A 12,916-nucleotide genomic window follows, 5' to 3' on the forward strand; every position below is an offset into this window, starting at 1 on the left:
ACACGCCAGTGCAAAGAGTTCATGGGATGAGTAAAGAACTGACCACACATCATGAGAAGGTACATGATAAGACATCTGACTTCCATACACAGTTTAATCACAATCCCTGATTTACTCTGAAATGGGAGGAAGGGAGTGGAAATGATCAGACTGTGGATTTGTGCTTTGGTTTTAACAGTTAGCTAATTCCCTCCTGGCTATCACTTTATCATTTATCATTTACAATGATGTCAAATCACTTTTTAGAATGGCTGTCATGAGATACCATATTCACTATAATAAATCCCACTGCTGGTTACTGTCTTTGGTTTTTATTTTTATTTTTGGGTGCTTTTGTCATTTTAGAGCTTTTATGTAGCTATTTATATTTAAGAACATGGAAGAAGAGTCATAAGTTACCCTTTTTAGGCTTCCCAGGTGAAAAAGGGCTTGCTCTATGTTAGTGTGGCCAAGATATATAAAGAGTAGGCAAGAAGTTTGATATATCCTGTGAAACAGAATTATATGTGATTAAGTTTTTTTTTATTTGATTTGATTTGCTTGTAACAACCACAGTTCACTTGGTTTATATAAGTCAGATAGAACTATAGGGCTAGAGCAAGGAATTGGGTAAGCAGCTACCAGGGATGGGGAACCTGCAACCTTGGGGCCACATGTGGCCTTTAGGTCCTCAAGTGCAGCCCTTTGACTGAATCCAATCTTCACAGAACAAAGCTCCTTGATAAAACAATTTGTTCTGTAAAACTTGGACTCAGTCAAGGTCACATGTGGCCTCAAGGCCACAGGTTCCCCACCCCTGTCCTAGGCAAAGGAGGTTAAGACAACCTGACAGTAATCATTGAGGAAAGGAGAGTGGTAAAGGTCCTGTTACCAGTCAGAACATGAGGTCAGGAAGCCTGTCAGCAGGCATCAGAGATCCAGGGAAGCGGATGAGAGTCCAGGGATGAGTCCCTTGAAAAATGAGAAGGAGAACTGGGGTCAATCAAGACTGTTTCTAGAAGAACTGATAAATCAAATGGGGAAACCAAGACACAGATTTAGTGGTGGATATGGGGTGATGTGTAAGTCAGGCTCTCTGTTACTGGAGCTGGAATATAAGGTCAGAATGATTCCACTAAGCAAGCTGACTTTATACAAAATTGTTGAGTTGCTCAGCTTGTGAATTAGGATTCCTAGTATTCTCTCTGCCTAAGGCCATGATTGGTCCTAGAGTTGAGTGTGCAGCTGGGCCTACCAATTGAGAGTTAACAGGTGCTCTCTGTGAAGGCTGCCATCATATAGGATTAAAAATTAAAGATCATTGTCATTTTCTCCTTCCTAGTGAATCCACAGAAGGACCAAAACAACAAAATTTTCTTTTTTGATAAGGTTCCTTAACTAGCAGGCTAGGGGAATGTGTCACATATATAGGATGTACCAAAGGTTTTAATACAGCTTTGGTCCATTAAAGCTTAAAACTGCACTAGCATTTTTAGGACACCTTGTCTATTGACCTCAATTTTAGCAAAACAGACAATAAATTCAGTCTCTATTTATGTTCTTATTAAAAATAGGTGGAGTTGTGGGATGATTGATAAAATAATACAATTAGATGGATTTGGAACTGATTGAATGACTATACTCAAAGGGAAGAATTCACAGTGGATGCCCAGAGAGTCTGAGATTGGCATCATGCTGTATAACATTTTAACCTATGACTTATAGGCATTCAATTTGCAGATGAAACAAAACTGGGAAGGGTAGCTAGCACACATGATGGCAGAGTGCGTCAAATCAAGCCAACAAGCATTTATTAAGTACTGTGTGCCTGGATTGAAAATGACCTTGACAAAGTAGAACAGTGGACCAAATTTAAAAAAAAAAGTTGTAACTTAGGGATCAATGTAAAGTCTTATATTAAGTTTAAAAATTCATTTTCACAAGTCTCAGATGGGAGAGGGTTCACTAAATACCCATTTGTCTGAAAAAGATCTAAAGGTTTTAGTAGACTTCATGATCAATATGAACCAAGTGGGTGATATAGCCACCAAGAAAACTAATATGGTCATAGGCTACATTAAGAAAGGCATAGATAGAGCTTAGGTACAATGAAGTAATAGCCCCACTGTAGTGTGACCTGGTCAGATTATACCAAGGATCCTATGTGATCATTTCTGTGTACAATATTTTTAAAAGAATATTAAGCTGCAGAGCACACAGAGGAGGGCAAGCAGGATGGTGAAGGGCCTTGAAAACATGTCCTTCTCAGACAAACTAGAAGAATGTTAAATCTATGGCAGAGATGACTCAGGTAAAGCATGATACCAATATTCAGAAGACGGTACCTTAGAAGAGGCATTAGGCTTTTTTTTTTTGGCTGCAGAAGTCAGAACTAGGAGTGATGAATGAAAATTTTCAAGAAAAAAATTTATGGTTAATGGAAGTAAAAAATCTCCCTAATCATTAGAGTTATGCAAAAGTGGTCACCTCCAAATATGATGGGTTTCCCCTCACTGAAGATCTTCAAACAGAGGCTGAGAGACCACTTGTTGTGTATTTTGGATAGGGAATTTATATTTAAATATGGATTAAACCAAATGGCCACTGAGATTTCTTTCAAATCTGAAATTCTACATGAAATGATCGCTGTCTGTAAATATTTCAAGGAATAGTATATGGAAGATAATTATTTTGCTTGTCTCTACAGGGAAGAACAAGGACCAAATGAGTGGAAGTTATAGAAAGCAGTTTTTGGTTTGATGCAAGTGTTTCTAGTTATTAGAGTTTTCCCCAAATGGAATGGGCTATCTTGAGAGGTTCCTGTTTTGGGAAGTCTTCAAACAAAGGTTAAATGTGTACTTGTTGGTATACTACAGGGGGATTCCTGCTTAAGGTATCCCTGGGATATGGTATCTCTGAGGTCCCTTCTAACTGCGATTCTATGAAAGGTTGCATTCCATAAAGACCAACCACTGACCAACAGGGTTGTTTATTACTCACTGATCAGTACTAATACCACAGAAAAGCAATAGCAACAAATTTTTTCTTCCACTCCTTGCACTAGATTCTATGCTTTGACAAAGACATTCATCTTTCCTTAGAAAGCAATATGCTGAGCTTGGCTCCCAAAAATTATGAGAAGTCACCTCCTTGTGTACTACTGCAGAACAGGGTGAAGAATGTTGCATACAATAACAAGTTTTTCTTTCAAAGCGTGGATTTGCTTGGCTGACTTTTCTTCTTTTTCTTTTTGTATTTTTCTTTAATTCCTTATTACTCTTCAGAAGGAATCTCTAAATTCATATGGCTCTGAGGAAGGGGTGCGAAGGAAATCTGGTCTATATGAAAACAAAAGATATTAAGTCAACAAGTCAATCAGTCAATAAACATTTACTAAGTACGTACTATGTGCCAGCCGTGCTACTGTCTACAGGAGACAGAAAGCTAAAACTCCTCCCTTTGTGGAGTTCACTTCTAGTATGTAAGTCAATGTGCAAAACAAAAAGTATATGATCAAAGACATATAGAGTAAATTTCAAGTAATCTCAGAGGGGAAAGCACTAGATATAAGGGGAATTAGGAAAGAAGAATTTGAACTGAATTTTGAAGGATGCCAAGGAAGAGAAAATTCCAGGCTTGAGGAATAGCCAATGAAAAGACAAATCTATTTTTAATAGAAAGCAATGAGTTATGCCTTCCTGAAGACTCTGCATCTTGGTCAAAAAGTACACTCTCTGATGATTGAATAAACTTTTGACCACATTAATCAGTTATTTACCACCTTGGTAGTTTGGGACACATTACTTCTTCCTGCACTTTGTGTATGAATGACAGCTATTGGAGTTGACTTATTTGGAGAGTTCTAATCATATATCCATGGAACATTTAAATAGAAGATCTCAGTGGGGCTTACTATCACTTTCTAGTAGGCAGAGCAAATTCCTGTGTGCTGCTGTACAGAATTTTCTAGAATTGGTGAAATCTGTGCAAATTACACACACATTATATATATATATATATATATATATATATATATATATATATATATATATATATATATATATATATGAATAGAGACAAAGATAGAGATAGATATCTATATCTATACATATATCAATAGATAGATAGATAGATAGATAGATAGATAGATAGATAGATAGATAGATAGATAGATATAGGTCTGGGGTAAGTGCAACTCCCATCTTTATACTCATTATCTAGATCTGCAAACCTATAGATTGGCAGCTGAACAAATCCTCTTGAGTAGGCTAAACCCTGGGCTCTAGCCCTAGGCAATAGATGAACCTCACTGTAACCTTTATCCAAGCTTGCCACTCAAGGTTTGTAACACTGTCTATTAACACTGACATTTCCCTTTTAAATTCCATGGTCTTATTTAAGGCAATAGTCTCCTGAAGAGGGGAGTGGGAGAAAGTCAGGTTGAAATTTATGAGCTTATTGTGCTTATGAAATTGCAAAACGGAGTCAGCCTTGGCCATGCTGGCCGCAGACAAGTGTAGCTATGACTAAAATTTACCGAACGCATAAAAGGAATCAGGCCCCTTTGAGCATCATAAATTCCATCTGCCCAGCTACTCCAGCACAGGTTTGATGGAGCACCGTGTCCACAAGCTTAAATGGTTGTCCTTAAAGAATGAAAGAAGCAGGCTGATTAAATACATAAACAAACCCAGCAATATCCTTCCCATCCTTGCTTTTCAAATTGGCAGGATGGGAAAGGGTTCCCAGGAGGGTGGTGTAGGGAACTGCTTCCAAGGTGTGATTTGTAAGTTGTTCATGGGAAGTTCTCACCTGACCAGGAGGGCCTATTAAAAAGAAAGAATGTTCCCCAAGAAGAGTTGCTCATGGCCACAAGGGCATCCACTTACACATAAAGACAACACCAATATGGAAGACAGAGACCTGGCTTTGGAACCATAGGACCCAACTTTGAATCTTGGCTCTGCTACTTAACCTCAATGGGACTCAGTTTCCTCAGCAGTAAATTAGGGAATGTCCTTTAATGTCCTTTTTCCTCTATATTATATATAGTTTAGAAGAGAACAGGTTTAGAAGAGAACAGGGCACAGAGCAAATTGGATCCAGATCAAGTCAATTTTAATGGTGGAGGGGGAGGCTAGGGGGAGACCTGGGACAACTAGAAGGGAAGAGGAATATTATGAATGTGAAAAGGCAGGTATGACTGAGTTTTGCAATGTGCATTCTGGGGTAACTGTGGCTAGGGAGGAGGTGAGGCTGTTGGGGAGTATGGAATGGGGAAGCCTAAGAAGGAGAGTAAATGGACAATGACCACACAGAATCACAGAATTTGAGAAATGGAAAGGACCCCACTAGTCATCAATTCCTACCATTATATGAAAAGAATTCCCAGTATAACATATTTGACAAGTAGGCCCAAGAAATCATCCCTTCCTAGCTAGGTTCATTCTAGTTTTGCAAAACTAATTCTAATTGTTAGGAAGATTTCTTTATTTTTCCCATGATAACAAACCTAAAGTGGTTGTTTTACAATTCCTACCCAATGGTCTTGGTTCTGCTATCTGAAGTCAAAAAATGATTCTAGTCCCTCCTCCACAACCATCTTTTTAATATGTAAAGACAGATATAATCTCTCCACACTTCTCTTCCATATACTAAATATCCCTAGTTCCTTCAACCAATCAAGACCCTTCACTGTCCTGGTTTATAACAACAAATTCAATTTAGTTTTTAAAAAAGCATATACTGAGCACTTACTATGTGCTAATGTTGTCTGCTACTATATCAGGCTTTGGGGATGCAAATGATAAAAACAGTCTCTTACTAAATAAAGGAAAACATAGGGATGGGGATCAGGACTGGAGCCGTGATATCATCAATATAGGTAATTCCTAGGGAAGAAAATTCCTTCCACGAATGCAAGTCAGCACCTGATGTAATCCTATAATCCTAAAAGGTTGCCAAGAGCAGAGGTGTCAAATTCCCCAGCAGAAACACCTGGCAAAGCTCATGGCTGAATCAGATTAAAATGTAATTGGAAAATGCTTAACAAAATAGGAAAAAAGACAATAGAACATTAATAATGTTAATTTGTATTTTTCTAAGTCTATATGCAGTCAGCAAGATCCATTTCTATTTGTTTGACACCACTGGCCTAGAGCATTGATTAGTTAAGTTATTTACCCAAGGGTGTCACAGCCAATATGGGTCAAAGGCAAGATTTGAATCTAGGTTTTCCTTCCAATATGTTAGCTGTCTCTCATATTTACAGATATGTGTGCATATCTACAGTCCCAAATTATCCTGTATTTACATGTATGCATATGTGTATACATGCAAGTATTTACATATGTGTATACATGCAAAGTTCTGAAAAACATTGGAATTGATTCAGTGACATGGGCGACACTGGCACAGGACCACCCAGCATGGTGTGTCTACATCAAAGAAGGCACTGTGCTCTATGAGTAATGCAGAATTGAAATAGCTCAATAAAGGAATGGGAGATATGCAAATTTAGAGAATTTACCCCAAATGTTCACATGGACTATTTGTGCCTTATCTATGGTAGAGCATTCCAAGCTTATATTGGTCTGACCAGCCACAGTCAGACACACTGTAACTTGACTAACATAGTGATGTCATTTTGGTCCTCTTTGAGCACAGAGAACAACAACCAGTGTAGATGTGTATGTATACACAAATATGTATTATGTATGGGGAGAGAGAGAGAGAGAAAGAGAAAGAGAGAGTAAGAGAGAGAGAGAGTGAGAGAGAGAGAGAGAGAGAGAGAGAGAGAGAGAGAGAGAGAGAACCCACTAAAGGTTACAAATAAGATGCAGGTTCTATTTTTAAAATGTAGTGACACAAAGAAACAAACTTGGAATGCTTATTACCACCAATTGCCAGCTTATCAAAGAATGGAGAGGTCATTGTGTTTCCTCTTTGTTTGCTTATAATGTTAAGTAGTACAGTCGAAGCTGCAACTAAACAGTTGACCACATACATTGGATTCAGTACAAGAAATCTGAAATGGTATGATCTTAGAGCAAAAGAATGTTAGCCTTCACTTTTCATATAGAAGGAGTCTGACCAGTCTTACTCCTACCTTCAGTTCTATAAATTCAGTTATATACTGTGCTTCTAAAATCTTCCAGGCATCTTGTTATACTCTAAGGATTCAAAGATAGTCTCTACCCTCCAAGAACTTACATTTGACTGATAATGGGGTGTGTGTGTGTGTGTGTGTGTGTGTGTGTGTGTGTGCATAACACACAAGCAGATAAGTAAATTCAAATGATATATACGAAGTCATTTCAAGAGGAAGAATGCTGCTACGAACTTGGGGAGAGATAGAGAGAAGAGGAAAAGAAAAGTATCATATAGGAGATAGCACCTGAACCATGCTTCCACCACGTATAGTAGCACCTTCCATCATGAGGAGGAAGGGATGATAAAGTGCCTTGCAGGCAGGCTTATATTTCACTTTCACTCTGTGTTTAAAGAATGTAGTATTAGTGAGCTTGGAGTTAGGGGGACTGGAAGTCAAAAAATAGAACTCTCTCTGTTCTTGAATTTATCCCTACTCCAAAAAGTCTTGCATGACAATAATCTATTGTATATTGCTTTGTTTTTTTAAAGCAGGCAACAATTATATAAGCAAATATGAATGGTGAGTACATAGACTATAAAGTAATGTGACAGGTTTCTATATGTGGCTTATGAAATCAGTCTCTTCGTTGTAAGGCCACACCTCACACATAAACAATGGTTATTGTTACATGCAAACAGGGCCTTAAACAAAGTTAATTTGGGCATATGATATAATTATATGTTTTATCTTTGTGTTGTATGCCCTTTAAGTACAAGTGGTAAGCTCTTCATGTCAGTGGCAGTGATCAGTAATATGTCTTTAAAAATAATAATACTCAAATTTACCTGTGGCCTCCTCAGTGAGGTTATTCCTTCCAGGGGCATAGGTCACAAGACATCTATTCCTGTCTATTCAATGATATTCTTGTCTATGTCATCCTATGAATCCATCACTAGGGATCTACTGAACATTCTAGGGCTCTCTGGATTGCTCTTGTCATTAAAAGGATACCAGTGGATCCCGTATCTTCTTTTTCCTCAAGCATTTCTTTTCCGTATATTACTCCACTTCTTCAAAATGCATTATTTATAATGAGTTTCAGCATGCTCTTTCCTTTTGAATGATCCTCAATTTCAATTCTTTGGGGGATAATCACATGATATGATTCACCGGCATACAGAAGCACTGGAAAAATATTGATATTGAAAAAGAAGGTGGACCTTTTTCCATGGGCAAGGGCTCAGGGTCATTTAAAGAATTTTGTAATATTCCAAAGGCAATTTCCTTTGGGAAGGACTGGTAGTATCACCACCGTTAAATGTTGTTGCTAATATTATTATTGATGCCATTGTTGCTGTTGTCCTGACCTGTGATTTCATCAGTGTGATTATTTCCCAGTATAGAAACTTCCTGTGTTGATGCAGATTAGCAATTTATCTGACACTTAAAGTCTTGGAGAATTTCTTGGGATCACTGACAGGTTGAACACTTTGCCTATGTTCACAGAAACAAGATTGGAATCTAGATTATATTCATCTCTCTCTGCTATTCTATGCTGCCTCCTATGATAACAATTATTACTACTCCTATTTCACAACTTCTTTGTTGATTTACCATTTAAAATATGTTTTTATTAGTCAAGGATGAGTTCCTGATGGTCATGGCTCATGACAAAAGAGTACTATGGAGACAGATGACTCTTTACAGGGAGAGGTGCCCTAAAGATGCCTCAGTGATCATAGGGGTAGATAAAGGAAATTTCCTGCCTCAACTAAGTATGAAACAATGAATATTGGAGTGGTAGACAATGAAGGCTTACAATTCAAGTTCCATATAATAAAAACACATTTTTATAGCTTTCCTTTCTTCATTCTTTAGGATCTCTTACTAGTCTTAAAGCTAATAAACTGCTGACTCATCATTCCTAAGGAAACCTAAGAGCATAGTTTCTACCCACTCCCCTACCTTGGATAGAGATACATATTTGGTATAATAAAATTACCAAGGAAGGTATACTCCCTTTCTAGAGGTAGATGTACTCTGATGTGAAAAGCAATAGGAAGCATGTGGTTGGGCCCATGCTTTGGGGGCCACAGCATGGTGCTGAGTGGGAAAGCCAGAGGTGAGGACCAGCTGGGTGAGAAGTTGAAAGTTCTAGCTAAGGTCCTTAGGGAGGCTCTGAGGGAAGGGGCTGCATGGAGTGGAGCCCTGGAGCAGCCTCAGCCATGGCCTGTGGCCTCCTACTTGGCTTCAGCATTTTGGAGATCAAGAACCAGTAGGAGGTGCCCCACTTCATGTTCAGGAACTGCAAGAAACAGCAGGAAAAGAAAAAAATTGGCAGCTAAGAAAAAACTTAAAAAAATAAGAGAACACTCAGAGATGAGACTTCACCAAAAACCATTGCCCAAGACCATAAAAACCTGAGTTTATGATGAGATGATAGTAGACCCTAATGATAAAGAGGTTGTTTATGATGAAGCTCCAGATGAATCTACTCCTTATTTCAACAGATGGACTTCTCCCAAGATTCTTTATTATCACATCAGACAGCAGACCTTGTGGGAGAGCAGTGAGGTTCTGGGAACATCTGTCCACTGTTATACCAAACTCATATGTTTATTGCCGAAGAAGACTAGCTCTGAAATGTTCAGTGTTTGCCTTCTCAAAAAGATAAAGAGGAAAAGGAAAGAACCTACCCAACATGCCCCTGAAGTAGTTCTGAATAATTTTACAAGAAGACTGGGTCATTCCATTGGATGTGTGTTTGGTTCTGTCTTCCTCTATGATCCTTAGTTTATTGAAAGACATGTTGCAACATTCCATAATCAGCAGGATTACAGCTTTTTTAGGTTTCACAGATAGTTTTTTAAGAGTGAAAAGAAAATGGACATTCAAGAATTTGGACCGTGTTTTACCTTAAAATTAAGATCTCTTCAAAATGGGATCTTTGATTCTAAATAAGGAGAATATAAATGAGTTCATGAGTCCTGTGAAATGGACACAAGTAGGAGGAAATTTCATTTATGAAGTATTGAGAAAGCAGGATTGGAGATCACCTGACTAGGACTGTTTTGAACTTTGTTAGTTATTTTTGACTGTAGACCTCTTGTCTGAAGAAAGCCACACTCACTTTTCATCCATATAATTGTCAGTAAAGATTCTTCAATTGATTGATTATTGTTTGAATTTATCAGATCTATGTAGTAATACTAAACAAAATGAGTGTTGGGGTATGTTCTTTAATATGTTCATTGTTATAACTTTCATTTTATATTGAGAGCTGAGAATTGTATAAATATCCCTCCCCTTTTAAAGTCACGTTGTTGACTGAAAAAAGAAAAAAGAATAGTTATAGAATGACTGGAAAGAGAATTAGACTAGGAGTCTACAGACCAAGATTCTAGTATTTCTAGTCACATGCCAAGTCATTGAAAGAACCTTTTTGGAATCTATCCATCAGACAGATGATAATCTTGCAAAAATATCTTGCAATATTATATGATGTTGGTATGATGGGGAGCAGAAGAGAGTATTGAATGCTTCATCAGAATTTTTCACCACTACAGAAACAATAACTCAAAGAACATCTCATATGAACTGGATCAAGTTTATGTACATTGAACTAAATATGCTACACTTGTTACAGATTTACCATATGATTCTTTAAAACCTGCTAACCCTTAAAGAACTACAAAAAAGCAATTTCCATCTGAATATTTTTTGTATTCTTATCAGCATATGAAACAGTAGATGAGAAAGTCTTACGACACAAGTAGAAATTTGTATGATTAACTTGGCACATTGCTGTTCATATTTTTTGCAGGCTTCTGAATTTTCAGGTTTCTCCTTTGACTAGTCACAATTTACATCACATCACATCACATCACATCACATCACATCACATCACATCACATCACATCACATCACATCACATCACGTCATGTCACATCACATATCCATATATGAAAACTGGATTTGGAGATCTGAAGGGGAAAAAATGGTGACATAGAAGAACAATCATCTTCAAGAGGAATACATTAGTACACCATAAGTATATAAAACAAGTGATCCTAGAACACACCCAAAATGTGGGATATAATAGAGTAACTGAGTCAAAAGATGTGGAGTTCTAGTCCCTGCTGTATCTTTTGTCATCCTGTGAATTTTTACCCAGTCATAACCAGAGTTTCACTGATATGATATAGTTTAAGTATCTCTTAGAGTTGTGAGAACCAAATAACTTACTTGTGTACCTATTATTCATTGATTTGTGAATAGAACTAGATTATAATACAATGTTAAATGTAGAACATGCTACTGTAACTATTAATGGGAAGAATTTATATTAAAGATACTTTATCCTAGCAGCATGTTTAAAAAATAAAAGCATTAGGAATACTCACTCTATCCCCTCAAAATATTTCCCTCATCTTGTTTGTTGACGCCTTAAATTCCTTTATCAGAGTACAAAGTTTGCCAAACCACAACCAGATCACAGTGCAGATATTTCAGGGAGAGGTAAAAACATGTTAACTGAAATTTATTCTTACTAAATTGCAAATGACTGAAGTAAGATTTGAACTCCAACCCGAGAGGAAGAAAGGAAAGAAGGGGAGAGTGTGGTGACCCTTCTTACCAGAAGAAGACAAAAGGGGGTAGGCAGGTGCAGGGAAGATAAAATGAAGATGAAGTTGATAAAGACAGACTTCTAAACAAATTGTTTTTTAGTGTTGATTTTAGTGTTGATGATGATAGTTACATTTATACAGTATTTTGAGGTTCGAAAAGTGCTTTCCATACATTTTCTCACTTGTATTTCATTGAATAGATTTATTTCACTATTTTGCTTAGCACCACCCTATTTACCTCTGACTGTGACTGTGGGTGGATTCACTCAGTTGCGTAAGTGTCTAGGTTCCAGGGAACATTGGTTGCAAGTGGAGGGGTGGAGAGTGCCAAAGAAAAGACTAAGACAATGTGCAAGTTTGTTTTCTTTGACTATGAATATTTGTTACCAGAATTTTTTCACCATGGAGGTAAAGAATGGAGGAGATAGCAATAGGGTTGAAGAAAGGCAAGGCAAGAGGAGGGGAGAGGGAGGAAGGGAAGGGAAGGGAATGGAATGAAAGGGAAGGAAAAACACAGATAAGCAAGACACCACTAAAAGTTACACAACCAATTTTTATATGCTTAAAAGGAAAGCAAACTATATGTAATAGATTCTCAATATTATGTAAATCCTCTTTTTCTATTCTACTTTGTATATTAAAATGCTCATTTTATTTTTTGTGAAAGTCAAAATAACATAAATAAAAATATGACTTTTTTAAAGAAATGGATGAATTAAAAGGAAATTGGTTTTTATATTAATTCAGTAGTTGTAGAAAAGGGAACAAGGGGACAACAATAATAGCTAGCATTTATATAGCTCTTTAAGGTTTACAAATCAATTTACATAGTTTAGTATCATTTGATCCTCATAACCCTGTGAAGTAGGTGCTATTATTATCTCCATTTTATAAAGGAGAAAACTGAGGCTGATAGAGGTTAAATGATTTGCCCAGGATCACAGAGCTAGTGTCTGAGGCAGGATTTGAACTCAGATCTTTCTGACTTCAAATCCATCCATTGTGCCACCTACTTGCCCCAACAGAATATATTAATACAGATATATTAACAAAAATATAATTTAAACACAAATATGGCAGGAAGAAGGCAGAGGAAATGTCCCTTTCCAACCTCTCCCCCTTCAGTTTGCCTTTCAGCTGAGCTATTCAGAGAAAGACTACTTAAGAACATAATTTGGGCAAGTGGTATAGTAGACCCAGTGACATCATGGGAAAG

The 12,916-nt window shown here is 37.3% G+C and overlaps 1 pseudogene; it reads left to right on the forward strand.

Annotated features, from left to right (window-relative positions):
- Positions 1-9,169: 9,169 nt before the first annotated feature.
- Positions 9,170-10,099, forward strand: LOC110210337 (ribosome production factor 1 pseudogene; annotated as a pseudogene).
- The last annotated feature ends 2,817 nt before the right edge of the window (positions 10,100-12,916 follow it).

The sequence above is a fragment of the Phascolarctos cinereus genome, unplaced genomic scaffold (assembly GCF_003287225.1).
Source record: "Phascolarctos cinereus isolate Bilbo 61053 unplaced genomic scaffold, phaCin_HiC Scaffold_2;HRSCAF=192, whole genome shotgun sequence".
Taxonomy (NCBI): domain Eukaryota; kingdom Metazoa; phylum Chordata; class Mammalia; order Diprotodontia; family Phascolarctidae; genus Phascolarctos; species Phascolarctos cinereus.